General features: G+C 39.8%; 1 protein-coding gene and 1 non-coding gene across 2 annotated transcripts in view; both read right to left on the reverse strand.

Annotated features, from left to right (window-relative positions):
• The window catches only part of Plcb1 (phospholipase C beta 1), a 691,541-nt gene that overhangs the window by 601,328 nt on the left and 70,274 nt on the right, over nt 1-19,939 (reverse strand). The window lies entirely within an intron of this gene.
• On the reverse strand, nt 904-976 carry Trnak-cuu. The gene has a single exon. It is a non-coding gene; the product is annotated as a tRNA-Lys (tRNA).

A 19,939-nucleotide genomic window follows, 5' to 3' on the forward strand; every position in this document is an offset into this window, starting at 1 on the left:
TCTCCTCACTGTTCTGACTCCCGTCTCCCCTGTGTGTGTGTGTGTCCCCCTGTCACTCTGTGAATCCTTCTGCAGTGCACTGGGTTATGGTTCTGCTTCATCATTTCTTCTTCTTTTAAATGGTCCAGGACAGCCAGGCTATACACAGAGAGCTCATGATAAGAGACTACAGTTGCATCATCTATAGGTGCCATCATGACCCCCCAAACACAAACCTCAGTGATCTCAGAAAAATGTGGCTTTTGTATCGGCGTTCAAGAAGTTCAATGATTGGCCAGAGACCAGTACAAGAACAAGATGGCAAATCCACCATGCACCAGGAGTCACTTCGTAAAGACAGGGATGGACAGAAAAACACTAGCGCAGGTGACAGGGGAAGAAACACCTACACATTAAGCTTTAAAAGCCTAAGGGATGATTCTACTGGAAAACTCTAAATTTCTGTGTTGTCGGCAATGAAACCACTTGAAAGCAAAGAAAAGTGTAAGAGAAAAACTCATATAAGCAGGCACCCAAAGGTCAGTCTGGCAGGCATACCCTTCAAGATGCTCCCCCCCCCCCGACCGCCCCAAGTTGCACAAGCAGCAGTGAGGCTGGAGGATGAGAACACTCCTTTCTCAATACAGCTTCCTTCAAGGAACTTTCTCCCGTCTCAGTGGTGTTCAGTCAAGCTAAGCTCGGGCAGCCCACTGTGCTTGTAGGGATAAGTCCCGTCCCTTAGGGGGCGTGTTCGCCTCGGGCTAATGTTTACCTATAAATCTGGCTAGCGTGCTTGCTGCACTCACTTCTGCTTTCCTGGTCTCCGCGGGAACGGTGGTTCTGTAAGTTTATTTCTCCATTAAAGCTATATATATATATATTTTTTAAAATCTGTCTGCATTCGTTTACGCCGTTACATTTTGGCGCCCAACATGGGGCTCGAACCCATGACCCTGAGATTAAGAGTCTCATGCTCTACCAACTGAGCTAGCCGGGCAGCCGGGGTGCTGGGGACACAGCCCCGCCACTCCAATTACTACAGGTGCTTGTCACTTTACACACAAATCAAAGGAGCCAAGTAGCAAAATGTGGATTCTGTAATACCGAAAGCAAACAGTAAAATGAAATAAAGTAGAGCAAGCCAGAAGTCCACCCCTGGGGCAAAGAAAGGATTTGAAGTATGCAAGATACACGATATGAAGTCATTAAAAGCTATCAAAAATTTTAATATCTGAAGATATCATGAGCCCCAATAGCACCTGGAATTTGAAAACAATGCAAATCCGTTCTCTTCATAAGAGTCGTAAGGAACATGTAATCTCATATTCAGTTCATATAAGTAGAGCAAAGAACCCAACTTTACAAGTGAGAGTTTAAAAGAATGCATCCAAGCCAGGCATGGTACTATATGCCTGTGATCCAGCTTTCATAAGGTTGGGGCAGGAAAATCATGAATTCATGGCCACCCTAGAAATTCTAAGCATGCTGGGTCACACAACAAGACCCTCCCTCAAAAAAAATTCCCTGTCCATAGTATATGCATACTTTTCTCAAAGCCTCTTGGGGACAATAACAAGATATAAAGCAGAAGCCAGACCTCCCCTAGAAAAGAGTCTATCACTTATGATTTCCAGTATATAAAGTTCAAACCCAGACAGAACAAACCCAATACATGAAAATCAGAAGATGGTCTACCATGGCAAGGCTGGGCAGTAATCTAAGGTGGTATATTTCCTAATCTCAAAAATGTGTAAGTCTTGTTTAGAATTTGAAGAATAATTTAATTGTACAGTAGTAAAACATTTACTTATAAATATGTACATTAGGAACACATAACCAGACTGTGTCACAGGTATCAAGGTGTCTGTTACTATTAAATTCATGAAATAACACATTTATGGTGTCAGTATGAAGGGCAAGATGTAAGTTTCACAGCACAAGCATTTCAAAATAGACTCTTGATCTCAACAGCAGCAAGAAAATCACAGCGTAGAAGTCATGAACACAAACAAAACACTTCCTTTTCTTGGTCAGATCTTGTCTCAAGATCAAAGTGTTTGTTGAAGACACAGGGAGCAGACTGCATTTGCTAAGTTGAACATAGCTCCTAGCCTTTCTAACTCATAGAAAATGACACTGTGGCTCAGAGGAGTGATGCCATTTACCAAATGGCACCATGCTGATCAGAAAGGGTTAGATCCACACCTAGGTGGCTCAAAAGCCTATGTAGCGATTTCCATTTCACCACAATGACTTCCAAAGCAAGCATCCAACAAATGTGCAAATTAAGTTACAAGTTTATTGTACATAAAGCAGACTGTTTTGTTTAAATTTTGGTGTTTGCTTCTAACCAAAATAGCTCAAAATGAAAACAATCTGAAACTGTAAGCAATGATCTACTTTTTAAAAAATCCATTAGCTTCCCATGTGCTGATTCTCACTGTAATTCATTTACTGAAGCCATCCTTGTGTTTTCTAGAACACAACTACTTTCCCTAAAGCAAGGACTTCAAGGGTCATCCTGAGTCCCCAACTAGAGGAAAAGCATACTTCATGATGGAAGGAGAGTTCATTGCAGCAAGATGGGAATCGCCAATCCATTTAAAATCTATTTGCACAACATACCTTCCTGAAGAATAGGTTTGATCTACATGCATGCATCTGAATTGAGTCACTGTTAAGAATGCATGCACTTTCTGAATCCTACAAGGATTTGGCTAGATGTTTATACACTCAGAACACAAGCCTTTCCCATGGAATTTAACCAAGATTTTGTGCCCTGGGAAATAAGAGACCTGGACTTCATTCAACAAAAGCAAATGTGCACATTAAAACAAGTTTAATGCTCAATTGCCAAATTTCAAAAGTTTATAGACCTCACAATCAATAACAAAGACATTCTTCTGTTTTCTGAAAGGAAAAAGTGAAAGGAGAAAATGGAAAAGAAAGACCAAGAGGTCAGTGCTGGGCCTGTACCAAGGCTTCAGGCAGGACTGCTCATGGGTGTTCCTCCAGATGGCAGACTTCCAGAGAGCTTGCCAACTTGCTGGCCTTACTTGGGACATAGAGGTCTTACAACTTGTTCTAATGGAACTGTGAGACAATACAAACGTTTGAAGGAAACCTAGGGTTTGGAATCTTATTGGGTGAGACACTTTAGAAGCACTGTATTATAATCTCTGCCATTGAAATGCTACCATATCCTAACATAGAACACGGGTAGGAAAACAGCATGATGCCAGGGCTGAGCTGGAATTCCATTTAACAGAGGTACTGCCAGGCACTCCAGGAAGGGTGCAATGTTTACCAATCATGGGAACTGGACCAAGCTGTTTGATTTAGAATAGCTAGTGTATAAATGGGGGCATGTATGTCACTCATGAGTACAATGGTAATTTAACTACTCTAATACTATGGTCACAGCATGCTTACATAAAGATTACACACATATATTTGTTGTCTAGTTGAACAGTACTCATTACCAAAAAGAGGCATAGAATACAGAGAAGGTCTGGAATTATCTCAGAGACCGATAAAGTGGAGAGTACAAATCTACTTGTAACTGGTTTCAACATTACAGTACTGAATAAAATTAGTTTTAGAAATTTAGATTAAGACACATAAAATCTTCTGTGTAAAACTGCAATGTCAATAACAGACTAGAGACAGAGTGTCAGAGGACACTTGAAGAAATGGCCACAATTTTGTCAAATCATTGAACAACAGCAGTTTTCACAAAGAATCTTGGCAAGCTTGAGCAGAATAAACTCTTTAAAATCATGTGTTAAGTTATCATGGTGTATGTAGAAAACACCAAAGACTAAGAGAAAAATCTGGAAAGTTAATGGGAATAAGTGAGATAGTTCCTATAGATGAATAACTAGCATGCAAATGTTCATTGACATGGGGGCATGGAGGAGACAGATTTCCTTTAAAGAGTTGGAAGGAAGGAACCATGTTACCCAAGATTTCTAAATTCAAGAAAAGATAAAACTCAGGAGTGAAGACAGGACAGAGCCGGGTAATGAAAACAAACTCCCATTATGGAGCAGGGCAACAGCAGAAGTCTCAGGAAGTTATTCTCGCTGAAGAAAACTGAAACTGATATTCCAGATGAGTTGTCAGTGGAGGTGTAGTATGTTCTGAAAACATGCTTTCTTTACTAGTTTCCGTATAACACACAGTACTATCTGAAGCAAAATTAGAATAAATATCTTTTTCGGCTGAGATGTACTGAGCAAGAGTCTGGCAAATGATTTTGCTATGACCTGGTTCGGTGTCAATGCTGTTCTGGAAACCTAAAGTAACTGAGGGGAGATTATGAAAACCTAAATGTAAATTTTCACAATTTTAATCTCCTCTGTTTTAAGGTAGCCTAAGAAACTATAAAAAAAAAATGACCCCTGAGACATCTCAGGGTAGATATCTATGGACTGGGGCATTTTCAGATTTCTTTAAGTACTGAAACTCCTGGGTTTCACCCCTGGCCAGAGCTTCTCTTGTAACACCATTTTCATAAATACATTTCAGATGTTGTTTGCCATTTTAATCCCAATGGAGAACCATTCAGTGATGTGCAGCAGGAGAGCCCAGCCCATGATCACAGGGCCAGTGACAGACCAGCAAGAGAGTGTGACTTACTGTCCTTTCCTTTCAAAGACCCAGGATGGAGTCTTCCCATGATGACAGAGAGCTAAAAGCTTGCCTTTATTTTGAAGCACACAGAGTTATAAGCCAAGGATCACAGTTTTTTTTTTTCAAGTTTCTCCTAACTTTCCTTTTTTTTTTTTTTTTGTATTCTTTCTAAAAACTAGCAAGTGGCAATTAAGGGAAAGGAAGAGGAAGAAAAAGATGAAAAGGTGAAGGGAAAAGAGCAGAGGAAGGAGGAGGAAGGGATGGTGATGATGTACTATGAAAATATCAGTAAACCAAGAAAGCTTCCCTCAATAGCCTGGCTACCATCCTCATGACAGGTGCAAATTGCTATGCTCTTACAGAAATGATCAAGAGTCCTGAATCAAAATGGAAAACAGAACCTTTCCCTAGTCTCGTATAACTGAACTGTCTTGAATCAGACAGGAGTCCCAAGTGACTCAGTTTATAGTAATTCTCACAGACTGCTGGAAGGCATCATCTTAAGCTATTTGTGCAAACATACTCAAGCTATGCATATTAACTCACTTAATTTTCATAGCAATGAGTAAGCTACAAGCAGCCTATTTTACTCAAGTTTGCAGATGGGAAGTGGAGTGTGGACGATGGTGGAAAGACATCCTATCTATGTCAGCCCCAAAGCTGTTGGTGCCCTTAAACTTCAAGATAGCTGTTTCTCTACAGAAAGCCGAGCATGGAGTCGTGAGGTCAGGACACCAGACATCATTCCACCTCAGCTTGTCTATTTTCACAAGAGACAAAAGAAGGCATGGTGTGATGATTCCCAGAGCTAATGTACACAGGGCTACAAACAAAAAGATGCAATAACACTACTGCACTTGCTCACAATGCTGGAGGATAGAAGTCTTAGCTGAAAGACACAGAAAAGCCTCATTCGCCCTTCTAGAATCTAGGGGCAAAGTCTGACTTGCTTCTTCTTCTTAATTCTTCATTTTCTATGGCAGATCGTCACACCACAGAAACCTCCAAGACCATTTTCTTAAGCTATATTCTGTGCCTCCCAATATGTCCCTTTCTGTTCTTGTCAAGATACCAGCCATGACGTTTAAAGCCCAAAGAAATCTAGTAATGTTGCATCTTAACTAACAGCATCCACAAAATCTTTGTTTCTAAAGTTTACATAATGAATTCTAGGCAGATATAAATTTGGGAGATAAAAATTTTCAACCATTATACCCTAATGGATACCTCATTCTTACTTGTATGTGTTCAAATCTTATTTTATGCTTTTTATAAAACTATTAATCTTGTATTTGGGTAGCATTTGTGGATTTCAAATCCCAATTCCGCCTTTTGAGCAAGGTTACACATAATTTAGGCATGAATTATTAATTTTAGTTTGCAGTGATAAAACCAAGACTTTATAAAAATCACTTATCAAAGTCTAAATCTCAGTGCTATAGCACATCTGAAGTCAGAGACCAAAATACGTGACTTTAGCTCATGCCTGTATCCACCACCCTTGAACACAAGGGCCTTGCATTTATCAAGGGTACACTGTACTCTTATTTTGTATTAAGAATTATTGTAGATAACAAAGGCATAAAGATCTTAAAAATACCAGGGCCTTTGGTGGTAACAGAGGTTCCCCTATGTATGAGCCACAATTCTAACGACTAACACTTCTTATAAACTAACATTCATTGACTGACTACCTCTAAGTAACTTAGAAAAAGATAACGTACGAATGCCTCAAATTGTTTGAATGTATGTGTAATGCATATGCTACTTTAAGACATGAACAAGTGTGTTCGCAGTCGTATGAGCCATAGATAGCATATATTGCTCAAGTTAACAGTGTACTACATGATATATGTGTGACTTATAATAACATAATTTTACATGTATTATAATTACTAAATGATAATTCAGATTCCTGTCCATCCACTTAATAATGCCATTGTCACGTAAGGAGTCAATGAACCATCATCTTTATTTATTTATTTATTTATTTATTTATTTATTTATTTATTTATTTATTATGTATACAATATTCTGTTTGTGTGTATGCCTAAAGGCCAGAAGAGGGCACCAGACCTCATTACAGATGGTTGTGAGCCACCATGTGGTTGCTGGGAATTGAACTCAGGACCTTTGGAAGAGCAGGCAATGCTCTTAACCGCTGAGCCATCTCTCCAGCCCCTGAACCATCATCTTGTATCAGAGCTCACTCTAAGATTGTGTGAGAACGGAGAATGGGTATGGATGTAAATCTGGAGCTACTGTCTGAGGGTAGAGAATGCTCTTCTAGACATTAACCTCTGCCTGGCTTATAATGGTTTAAACATATATGTCAACATTGTCACTCAATAAACCAGAGATTAGCAAGTTAAGATGTGCTATTTAAGGACTACTTTCCTGATTAAGAGCAGCCAAAGAACAAATCTAGATATCAAAGCTCCTCACCTCTGATGGACACATGCTCCAGGGCCTATGCTGGTACCAGAGGTTCCCCTATGTATGAGCCACAATTATAATGACTAACACTTCTTATATACTAATATTCATTGATAAAGTAACCTGTCCAGTCATTCATATAATCTCAAAACCCAACAAAACATCATTCCTGTAAAGAAACAAAATGGAAGTAAATTATTCCCACAACATATGCATCTCAATATGTTTGTTTGGCCTTAATTTATCTAGAATAAATGGAAGTCTTGAGATGTTCGCATCCAGAAAGAAAAGCTGAATGACAGCAGTAACTGAAAACCCTAGAGATTGTCACCAATGTTCTAGCATGGTAACGAGTTTTCAGAAACTTTCTGAGCAAAACTAAGGAGACATTGTCCTTCACTAACAAGGTACCTACCCTCTTACAAAGTACAGCACATAATAAAACTCAGACACCTAATTATATGGAAGATAGAGAGGGAGTGATGTGTAACCTTGGATCGTTTTAAATGTCTCCTTTGCTACATGTGCCATGGATGTGAATATGATTCTCCAACTAACGGGACAAATCCAAGCCCTGCGAAACCTTTAATACTCTTTGGCTTAGAATGGACTCCACCTAAAACTAACCTTTCATCATCTCTGTTCCCTGTGACAGTCTGAATTGGGTCTATCTGACTGATTATTTCCATTATCAATACTTAGAGACTACTTGCCCTCTACCAAGACAGTCTACAAATATTTAACCTTAAAAAGAACTCTGTGAAGTGAGTGTCATTATTTTGATTCCCAGTTCAGCTAAGAGGAAATTGAAATAATAAAGAATTGTTCCAAAGCAACAGAGCTAAGTGGTAGGGACTGGAAAATGCAGTCTGGCTGCAGAACCAACACTCAACTATGCATCCTTAACGCACACAGACAGGTCCATCCATGGCATGCCCCCTTTGTGCCCTAGACTTGCCATAGCAAAGGCTTATTTATGCTCCGCTCCTCGTAAATGAAAACAGAGCTGTGGATCTGTCTGCATGCACCATTCACACACGCTAGAGTATTTAGGGATTACAAATACACTTTGGTAGAGCGTGCATCCACTTCTACCTCTCCTCGAGATCCTTAACTCTGAATTAGACTATTGACAGATCTCTTCATTTCTTTGGTAAGAAGTTTCATGTCACGAGCACAAATCCCAGCAATTTCTTCCTACTCTTCCCACCATCTTGCTGTACCATGTCTCTTACTCTTCACCTGGAATGCCCACAGTGGGGCTCTCCCTCTTCTCACAATACAAGCAGGATATTCCTCTTACCCTTACTTCTCCCTCTTAGATCAAATCCCTTCATTTTCTCTTGCGCTTTCTTTTTGGTCAATTGGAATCTCCCGTGACACAAACTGGACTTTGCACACACTTATTGGAAGATGATACCCTGAAATAATGCTAGACCCTACATGCACAGACTTCATGCAGAATTGTTACACACTATGGCTTATGTGGAAATGGTACAGTTGTTTTTAAGAGGAGATGCTAGAACTAAGGGAAATGGCTTAGTCAGTAAAGTTCTTGCTATATAAGCATGAGGACCCAAGTTTACAACGCCCATTAAACCAGGCATACGGTGTATTCCTGCAGTTCTAGCCCTTGGAGAGAGAGAGATGAATGGGTCTTAGATGTTTTCTGACTAACTAATCTTGGCGAACTGATGAGGTACAGCTTCGGCGAGAGACCCAATAAGATCAATTAAGTAAGAAGGACAGTAATAGAGGAAGGACACCCGATGTCAGTCTTGGTCTCCAGTCACAAACATGCACTTTCACCCACACACATAAACAAACACACATGCAGATGTGCATAAAGGCTATGTTCTATGAATGACTTGCAATAATGTCACCTTTAGAAAGGAGTGATCACAGTATTTGAAGGTTCTTCGTTTTTGCTTTTGAGCAGATGCAGGGTATTAAACCCAGGACAGTGCATATTATAGACAAGTGATCTGCCCCCCACTGTACCCATAGTTTGGGTACAGGATTTCCACATAGCCACCGCAGGCAGAAAACACTTTTTATATTCACATGCAGTGAAGGAAGTACTCCGTAGTTTTATATGCCCTGGTCTGTGTGGTTCTGTAATTTATTTTTAACAGGTGTGAGGCCCTTTCTCTGACCTCCTGGAAAATGAAGATCTGTTACTTACCAGGAAATGACCTTTCTCTGAGTGATGCTATGAATTATGATCCACTTTCAAGAGCTACACAAATATCACCCATTTCCTAGTTGTACTTAGAACTGCATATTTAAAGACAAATCCAACAGTGAAATCTTGTCTATTTTGGAAGCCCCTCCCAGTGGGCATCGAAACAGAACACAACCGGGATCATTTTGGAATCCTAGAACATTCTCTTCAGCTTCAGGAGTGACCCCAAGAGCCTGAGACTCAGTCTGAGACCCACGATGACTTTTGATCCAATTTTAGCTCTCATTTTTTTTCTTCAACCTAAAACTCCATATTGTTCAAAGACTTTTCTTAATTTATCCTGTAAACACAAGTCATGTGCAAATGGTGGATATTCATAATTTTGTTATAAAGATTTCTTAAGCACAAAACATACAGTTTACATTCAACTTTGCCAAAGACTCCCAAATATGGCATCTCTTCAACTGTGAGAGCCTTCCAGCTTTCCTGAACTTATGTCCCCATGTCCTACAATCATGTAAAATGTCAAAAGGAACTTAAAATATCTAATTTTAACAAACTCCTCAAAAATCACATAAATAGCCCTTCTAAGTGAAAGGAATAAAAAGAAGAGGGATGATTGTGAACGCACCCATGTTAAGTCTGTCTGTTACTCATGCTGTGCACCCTGCACCTTCCTGCGGATTTCAGAGGCCTGTAAACAGAGGCACATGTAAAATTCAAAGATAGTGGACTGTCTGATATTCTTCCTATCTGAGCATTTCCCAAAGCTGTTCAGCCAGAGTTCTGAAGCTGATCCACTCATGCAGGATTTGAATGGAAGCTCAACTCCTGGTCTATACAACCCACCAATGTCGACAGCCTTGAGTCTCTACTAAGTTCAAGACAGACAAAGAGACCCAAAGCTCAAAGTGTGCTCATTTACCTTTCCCTCAAAGTAAGACTGTGGATGGAGAATTACTAGTGAATTTAATAACACCTGGCAGTCTTATTCAAGAGGGGCCAAGACAGTAAATACCAAGCTTTCTCAAGAAAAAATTCCTGACCCTTCCCATCCTCCCCAAGCTTACAATGGCTTCCAGCTGGCTCCCTGTTGGCAACTCAGTACAACAAAAAACAAGGGTGCTCCCTTCCCAAGGATCTTCACATACAAGTCATTCAGATTTTATCACAACCTTTCTTCCCCGAACTTCTACAATTCACAGACAGATTCAGAAGAGATGATTTACAGTGGGAGTCTGTGACATACCTCTTTGTTATAGAATAGAGGAAAGGAGGGAAACAGAGAATGGGGATCTCAGAAAGTCAAGGGATCAAAAACAGAAGACGTAATTTTCCAATTGGCCTCCAATTCAGAGAGTAAACACAGCACTTGGGTACTGCAGCCTTGAGACGCCGCTGTGGTGCTGAGAAGGCAAAAGAGTTTTCAGGCAGGAGCATCCGTAGAAATCAGACAGTAGGCAGCATATTTTCAGCAGCATCTACACCATTTTCAAGGTAGTTGGTCCCATCTGTGTCTTTGGTCACCCTACAGACAGCCTTCCTTGAGCAGAAAAGCACAGTCTCCCAAATAACGAGCAAGCAAGCCCACATCCTTTCTCTACCAGAGAGGGAAGAAAAGGTAAATAGCACAGCAGCCCAAACCACCTTCCTAATCACAGGACTATTTAAAGGGTAACTCAAGGGCCACGCCAGAGGGCATTATCACACACACAAATGGAATGAACTCCCAGGAGTCTCTGGCATAAAAGACAGCATCCTACATGGGAAGGAGGCAAAGGGGAGACGCAGCATGAAGACACTGTAGCAGCTTTGGGATGAATGAAGACAGCCGGAGTAAACAGATAATGAAGCCATTTTTAAGGTGAAGTTCTTTATTATTCATACACACCGAAACTTCTCTTTGACAGCTCCCTCCCCGCATTGTTGGTCTTCAGCATTCTCAGCTCCATTATCAGGGAATTTGAAAATCTATTTATGTTCAAAGAGTAAACATAAGTATGCTTACTATTGCCCCTGTTTTGGTAGAGCAGCTAAGAATACATTGTATGGAAATTGTTAGTTGTGGATGCTAAATTGCCTGGGGACTCTCTTCCCGATAGGAAATGGTTCTGTTAGTGTTTCCTTGTTTAGCACTAGAAGATGCCTTCGTTATTAAAGAGAATTGCCTGCAAAAGAATTATAAACTATCATCTGTCTCTATGCATAACAGGTGTTAATAAGCAAGATCAGAGCTTTCTAAAATTAAAGGAATTTTTTCATATTTTTCTTAATGTGTGCTAATGAAAATCCAGTCACCACGGGACAGACACACATACACACGACTTTCCCTACTGCTACCTCTGCTTAAATTCTTCGCCAGCTTCTACAGCATCTCAGACATAATCAGATTTGCCCCACAGGGCAAGCTGCTGTTAGTTTGGCCCAAGGTTAATTCTGTGCTACAGACTTGGTCTCCTGGCCTTTCTTTAGCAGTTTGTTTTGCCGCCTCCTGCCTTGGAGCCTTGCTCGGTGTCTTTAGAGTCCTCTGATTACAAAGGTTGATGTGTCACCAATGATCATGCGTTTGGTGTCCTTTCCTGAAGCCCCTGTCCCATCACCCTCCGGGCACTTGGTTCTTTCTCTGTACACAGGCAGGAGTCTCTTGGGCTCAGTTCAGGGACGACAATGCTTTCTGGCCATTGTCTAATGAGCACTTTTGCCCCTGACCAACTAAACCTTAAGATCCATGAGATATTACCTTTGTGTACCACTGGCGCCCCAGGCTCGATGCAATAGCAGACTCCAAAACAAGTACTGCATGAATAAGTAATATATAAATGTACTTCTAAGACAATGGAACGGTGAATTCCAGCAGGAAACAGGATGTGCAATCTCAAATGTACTTGGAGAAGCCTTAGTGAAGTTTCAGTTCACAACGTAGTTGGAATTAGTAACCCAAGAAGATGAAGATTTTGTTCTTCAACACCAAATATACAAAGATAAAAGCATCTACATTATAATACAGCTTTTTATTATATCAAAGGAATGTTAAAGCTCATACATTTTGATGAAACACTTTGAGTTGTGAATCCCAAAGAATATCCATAGATGTTGTTTCGTTGCCTCCACTTGCAGAAGCAATGTGAAATGTCAAAGTGCACACAACCTGTCTTTCAAAGGATACACAGACAAACGTACACCACTGCACAGGTGATCTTTGGTCACTGGTGAACAGTGAGCCGGGCTTTTGGCAGTGGTTTGAAATTGTTTGTGTGAGTTTTGCTTACAAAAGAAAGTATAGAGAATCCTTATGGTGGGATTCCCCTCTGTATGTTGTGAATACCATTGGTTAATAAACTGTCTTAGGCCTGAGCAGGGACGAACAGAGGATTGTGAGGAAAACTAAACTGAATGCTAGGAGAAAGAAGGTGGAGTTGAAGAGATGCCATGGAGCTGCCAGAGGAAAGACATGAGCTGCCAGCTGGAACCTTGCCGACAGACATTTGATTCTGGGGACTGCTAAGCTAAAACCAACATACATGTTTTAAAGGTTTTTTGATTTCAAAATTTGAGACTAAGGATATGATGCTCTGGAAAAGAGGTTCTGCTATTGTTTACACAGAAGATGAGAACCTGTGGATTTCTTCCAGATTAATGTGGTTTAATGAAACAAGATCCCCCCCAAAGGTCGCCTGGAACACCCCCAAAAATTATTTCATCCAACAAAAAGCAGGAAGCAGTTTGGAGAGAACTATGTCCAAATTCCCTAAATGATTGTTTATGAATTTTTGTTTATATTCAAAGGGGGATATGCTATAGAAATCTGCATTGGTATGGATCTTGGTCTACTGATATAAATTTTAGGTCAATCTTATAATATACATATATATATTTGCTCTTGATTAAAGTATTGTGTTTGTGAAGCTCATTTAAAATTATTATGAATAATTAAGAAATAGAGGTTAATAAATAGTCATTTATAGTAGTCAAGCTTGTAGTCATGTTAGTTAGGTTTTCTAGATGTACAGAGATATATTTCAGTTAGATAGGTATTCTTCAAATCTTCAAGAGACCTTTAGAATATGGCATTCAAATTGTTTTAAGAAGTTAGGAGTTTTCATGACAATGAGACACATCTGTTTCTGGCAGCACCAATCTACTTCAAGAGGCTCCTTATGGAGTTTGTTGGCAATTTGGGCAAGAGACTGCTCTTGCCTGGAATGCTTGATATTATGCTATGTGAGCTGGACATGAAGTACCCATGGAGAGATGACTGTTAAAGCTGCCTAGAAAAGGTGAGATGATCCTTCAAGGTTACTTCTTCATGAAATAGTCTGCTAGATATTTTTGCAGGACACAGAAAAAGTGACTAACAAATTGTCAATATATACAGACCTGTCTTCGAAATTCCCTGCTTCATGGAAAAGCCTGCTAGATACTATGGGCCTGTGGGCTGAAGATGGATGCTCCAATGATACAGAAGAACTTTGGGTGACTGTCCAAGCAGAAAGATGTCTCTGTCAATTCTAGAGTTTTGAAAGTTGTTTACAATGCATTTTCTGTTTACTTAGGTAATATTATGTCCCTCTGGAGTCTTTGATAGCGTTGAAGAATATATAATTATAATTATAGTTTTCCCTAATTATGATAAAAGATAAAGTACATATAAATGTTATAACTGTGATCCTTGCTTGATACCTGTTTTGTTAAATGTAATTTTACTATGCTAAAGTTAAAATCTTCTTTTTTATTTAAAAAGAAAAAGAGAGGTGATGTGGAATTCCCCTCTGTATGCCATGGATACCATTGTTTAATAAACTGTCTTAGACCTGCACAGGGCAGAATAGAGGTAGACAGGGAAAACTAAACTGAATACTGGGTGAAAGAAGACAGAGTTAGAAGAGACGCCATGTAGCCACCAACAGGAAAAGATTAGTCAGAATCTTGCCAGTAAGTCGTAACTGCATGGCGATACACAGATGAATAGAGATGGGTTAATTCTAGACATAAGAGCTAGCTAGTAATATGCTTAAGTGATTGGTCAAGCAGTGATTTAAATGAAATAGTTTCTGTGTGATTCTTTTGGGAGTCTGGGTGGCTGGGAAACAAACAAGCGGCTTTCCTACAACAAATCCATACACACTATTTATAAATCATGAAAAATTAAGTATAAATAATTGTATCACTTAAAAAGCATATCTGCCTGCTAATGAAGTGTGTATTGCTACATTTTATGTAAATATTTATTTATTTATGAAGTTTTTACTAACTTACAAAGAATTGAATTTCACTACAACATTTTTCAAACAAACTTTGTTCTTAGTTTTTCTCTCCTTCCTTTCTCTCCTTACCCTACTCTAGCAGCCTTCCTTCTACTTCCAAATCACATTTGACCATCACTTTCTCAATATCCTTGCTCCCCTCTCTCAGCCTCACATCTCATTTCACAGTTGGACACTCTCTCATAACCCCTTACTTATAAGCATATGAACATGAAAATCGGGGTTCCATAAGAAGACTATCTGATTTCAGTCTTTCTGAGATGGGATCACCTCACCCAATAGAACCCTTTCCAATTCTGTTCGCTTTCCTCTGTTTTTTCTCACAATTCATTTTTCTCGACAGCTGAGTAAAATCCCATGGCTTACATGTCATTTTTGAAAGAACTATATAGTTTATCAATTAATAGAATGAATCAAAAGTTCAGATGCTGCCTTAAGCTTTATAAATCACATCATGGCCTATCAACGCTCAAGAGGTTTCTGCTTTCTTAAAATAATAATAAGAACAGTTCTGAGTGTCCCTGTGAGACATCTTTAATGCTCCTGCAATTGAAAAAAAAAAAAAACATCATAGAAAACAGATAAGTCCAACCCCATACCCAAATTAAAAATCTAAGCATGGGGCTGGAGAGATGGCTCAGTGGTTAAGAGCATTGCCTGTTCTTCCAAAGTTCAATTCCCAGCAACCACATGGTGGCTCACGAACATCTGTAGGGAGGTCTGGCGCCCTCTTCTGGCCTTCAGGCATACAGACAGAATATTGTGACAAAATAAATAAATAAATAAATAAATAAATAAATAAATAAATAAATAAATAAATAAATATAAAAAAATCTAAGCATAGCTCAGTGGACACAGATATGTGCAGAATTCCCTGTGTCAACATGCGCTGGGACAAAGTCTGCTAACACTGGAATTCAAGCACCAGTGCTTCAAACAAGGGAATTCACATACTTCTGCAACCTGCAGCTGCCGATAAAGGAAAGAAAGCGTCCTACAGTGTGAACAGATATTAATAGCTTAATGAAGATTGACCTAGAAAGCAGGTTTTTATTTTTACCAAGGATGGCGTGATAGGTAATGAACTGCTTTGAATGGAGTATTTTAGGAAAATTGATAACTCGCAAAGTGTGGGGATCTGTTCTAACCCTAAGTTACTGAAGACTTGTTTTAGATTTCCTTAGCAAACAGAATGAACACAACTTCCACCCTGAAACTCAAAATTTCTGGTACATCTTAGCAACTCCAAATGGTATAGAAAAATCTCTCCCTATGTGATTCCATTACTGATCCCCACTGTTATCCACCTTTAGCTTTTTTCAAGACATTTAGAGGCTGAGCTACATTCACTACCATTTCCATTGAATACAGATGGCCATGTAATGGTTCTACTTGGAATTATTTTAATAGTGATAGTGAGGACGTGCTATGCATTCAGCAGAAGCAGAGCTTCAGATGCTGATCTTTTCCTGGTCTACCAGTATGTGATAGTACCTTCTTATTTTTCTCAGTTCTGGGGAGAGAAAATAGAGCACACTGCACAGTGCGCAGTGTTGCCAAGTCAGGGCATGCATTTCGATGAGTATATCTAATGTTCTACCAACTTGTGGGGAACTGTAAGTCATAGAGCGTCCTCACTGAATGATAACACATAAGGAGCCCAAAGGTTCAAATTTGCAAGTGTGTACATGTTCACCACTGACATTTCTCCCTCCATTTAAATCATCTACAGCAATTCTAATAGTAGAAAGAGCATGCATTCTAATATTTTCCAGGAGAAATAGTGATACAAAGATTTAAAGGAATGCAGTTTCAGCTTTTCTATTTGATGAACATTAAAGGCTCATTTAAAAAAGCTAGCAATAAAACTGCTAGCTGTGTTTCATTTCACGGGTGCCAACTTCACTATTACAGAGAAAACAATGCCCCTGTCCCAGCAGTATCTTCCTAAGGGTTTTCATAGGAAGCAGAAACTTTCTAAGCATGAAATGAAGAGCACACGAAGCCCCCTTCATGCCAGACACCGTGAGCTTTCATGGAGGTAGTGAGCTTCCCTGCATCACACACATGCTCTGAAGCTAGGTGCCCTGCAATGAAAGCTAATAATGTTCACTGAGCAAACGTCCTCTTTCATCCCTCACCTTCAAAAGGGAATGCATCCCTCCAGAGTAACAGTCCCGTGAGATCAAATGGAGTAAACCGAAAGACATATAACAGCACAGCCAAGCACAGCTTCATAGACACCCAATCACAGGGTGAGCCTTGAAGCTCTCCCATCTACATAGGCTTTAAAACTGGGATGGGAATCACGGCCGTTTATATTAACATTTTTCTAATAAGAAAAAAAATAAATGACGTTGGACATTTTCTGACTGTGAGGAGAATGCTTTGTTTTCCCAATTAGATTTCCTCCAGATCATTTCTCCTAAATTAAATGACTTAAAATCACAGTGCCAGATTTGGACAGACATCAGCTTATGACAAAAATCATATTATCCGGTCACAGTGAGGACCTCTAGGTGAGTCAGGGAAAGGGGACCTCATTTTCATTTTGCATATTCTTGAATTGTTTAGTTCTTCTTTCCCAAACTAGATGACAGCATTAAAATTGGAAGTCGTCAAATGCTTTCAGCAAGCAGGTGCCACTTTTGTAATTTAAAAACACAGAAGGGAGAAAATGTAAGTGTAGCAGAATAAAATAACCTTTTAAAACAATCTAATACACCACAGTAAAATTATCATAAGCTTACACCCTCCTTTGCTCTACCTTAATTGCATTATACATGTGCCCATTGTTTGAAAACAACAGCGAACTCCTTGGAGAACAAATTCTCCATTTGCCAAGAAAAGCTGTTTCTGACTTTCACTAATAATGGAAAAGTCACTTGGGTACTGAGCTAAAAACCGCACAGAGGTCTGTTCCTAACTGTTGACAAATCCCAAGGTTAAACACATTTGTAACCTCAATACTTCCCTTGAAAGGGGTGAGGGGAGTACCCTTTTCTTTCCCTCCAAGTTTAATTAGAGGAGCAGCCAGAGTGCCTGTGGTCCCGGCAGCTACCCCTCACAGCTCACAGCTTTTCTTTAGTGTGATCTAGCACAATTCATCATCCTCTCCAAAGAGAACTGCTTGCGAAGCAAAGCTAGAAACAAATGCATTAATACCATCTCGACCGCCTAATCAGAATCTCCACTGTGACGACCCAGAAAAAAGCTGAGAAAAAAATGAGTATCACTCAGAAAAAAAGCCTCCCCCATTCTCTATTTCACTTACCTAACGAGCCTAGAGTTTTGGATATGAAAACTAAGCCCACTAGTAAAAATGTATATTCTGTATAACAATCTTAAAGAGTTGAATCGTTTTTATTAAATGACTTTTGATCATTTTCATACAGTAAATGAAAATATGAATTTTGTCTTGATTTAATACTCTATCTATGTGAGTAGATTAAAAAGTATACATAAGCTCCTTGGGGCTCAAAGTCTATTGCCATAGTTGGGAGCTTGAACCAGATGCAATGATGTTAAACAGATTACCTTTTATTAGACTTCCGTGTGTTTAGTGTGCTGGTGCTTGCTAAACGTTTTAATTATCTTGGGAAAGTATGTTACATAAACAAAGAATTTCCTTTCTAAGGACAACATCCTAGTGATGGTATGAAGGATGCCCCCCCCTCTGGCTTGTTGCTATAGAGAAAAAATGACTGTCCCCTCCCTTCTTATCAGTGTTTGCATCTACTATCTCCTTCTTCAAGAAGTTTTTATGGAACTTAATTCTATCTTATTTATAATGAAAAGGGTAAAGAAATACTCTATTAGAAGAAAAATAATAAGTCTAATGGAATATCCCACCTACTAGCCAAGTGTGATAGCACATGCCTCTAATTCTAGAACTTGGGAGGCAAAGGCAGGACGATCGAGACTAAGAACATAGCCTGGACTGTACTACAAGGCTCTCAGGAAGCGGACAGATTCTCTTGTCACGTGCTTCCAGCCTCACATTCCAAAAGATGTTTCTTCAAGTCTGTATCCTAGGAGCTCTAGAGCAAGGTCTCATGTCTCTGATAAAAAAAGAAGAAGGGGCAAGGAGCAAAACAAGGTAACATCCAACTGTTAATGGTGCAGTCCATATACTGTTGTCCTCTCTGCAATTGCTCTCTTCCTTCTGCCACCATGCAAACATGCCCACGAGATAGTAAGGAGAGGTAACTCTCCATGTCCTGCTTGGAAGCATTTCTATTAACAAGCTGGAACACAGGAGACGAAGAAAGTCATTGAAAAAGGATTTGACACTATATAGAAATAAAATGTGTGACGAAAACACATTTTTGGGCCAACGGTACATAGATGCTAGAAGGTCCCCTCAAGGGTTTGACTCATGGGTTTTCTTCCTGTTCCTCCAAGGTTTGCGGAAGTGCAGACCTGGTATTGGCACTGTACTGCGCAGGGGAGGACACCTTTATTCTCAATGATGCTACAGAGAAGAGCAAAGCTGACGTCCCCACAAACCTTCTGAGTTTAAGGAGGATGGACCCACGACATGCGCTACATTATCTCTCATGACAGACGCTAGACAGGCAGCTGCAACATGCCCACTGCACTTACGAGACTCAATATAGCACTAATTTCCCGATTATAGCTACATTTTCAATGTGAAGTTTTTCAGGGAAGGATCAGTTTTGTCTTTTCTGTGCTTTTGAAGAGGTTGTATAAATATCATTCTATCAGCAGAAGGGAACTTAAAATCAATGGTAATGAAACAGCTGGTTTCACGTCTGAATGCCCCCTTTCAGTTCCAGAGAAACTAACAGTTGCATTTTACATGTTTATGATCAGAGCGGACGTGTCCTGTTTTATTTCTCATAATTTAATATGTAAACATTTACATATTGCTCCAGTTTCCGACTTTATTCGTCGCGGCTCTCCACCACTTCATGGTGTCGAGACATCAGGACTTAACTTTCCTTTCCTTTTTCTTTTTAAACCATCCACGCCTCAATGCTTTCACCTAAAACGCAGTCATCACGTATTTCCTATAATAGAACTCTAAAGATTAGTTTTGTTTTATCCAGACTTGTGATGCTTTCCCCTTTGCCTTGAGGACGTTTCTCTCACAAAGGTTGCAATAAGGATGCTGTCATGCTCCTCCGTCTCCCCGTAGATGTCTCGCTGTGCCGCTCTGACACTAAGAACAGGACTGAGGGCACCAGCCGCAGCACACACACCTTACCGTAACGCGTGCACACTAATGGCTGCAATTTAAGCAAGCGAGATGAGTGAAGGATGCTTATGACAGAAGACGCCTCACCGGAGACAATAAGAACAGCAGAAACACGTGTGGACACAAACACAAGCCACACTAAGGGTAAAGAAAACATGCAGGTGCGTGCCTCTTTCGCAACCTCTTTGTGGAGCAAATGTTCAAACTGGTTTGCAATGG

The sequence above is a fragment of the Microtus ochrogaster genome, unplaced genomic scaffold (genome assembly GCF_000317375.1).
Source record: "Microtus ochrogaster isolate Prairie Vole_2 unplaced genomic scaffold, MicOch1.0 UNK3, whole genome shotgun sequence".
Classification (NCBI taxonomy): domain Eukaryota; kingdom Metazoa; phylum Chordata; class Mammalia; order Rodentia; family Cricetidae; genus Microtus; species Microtus ochrogaster.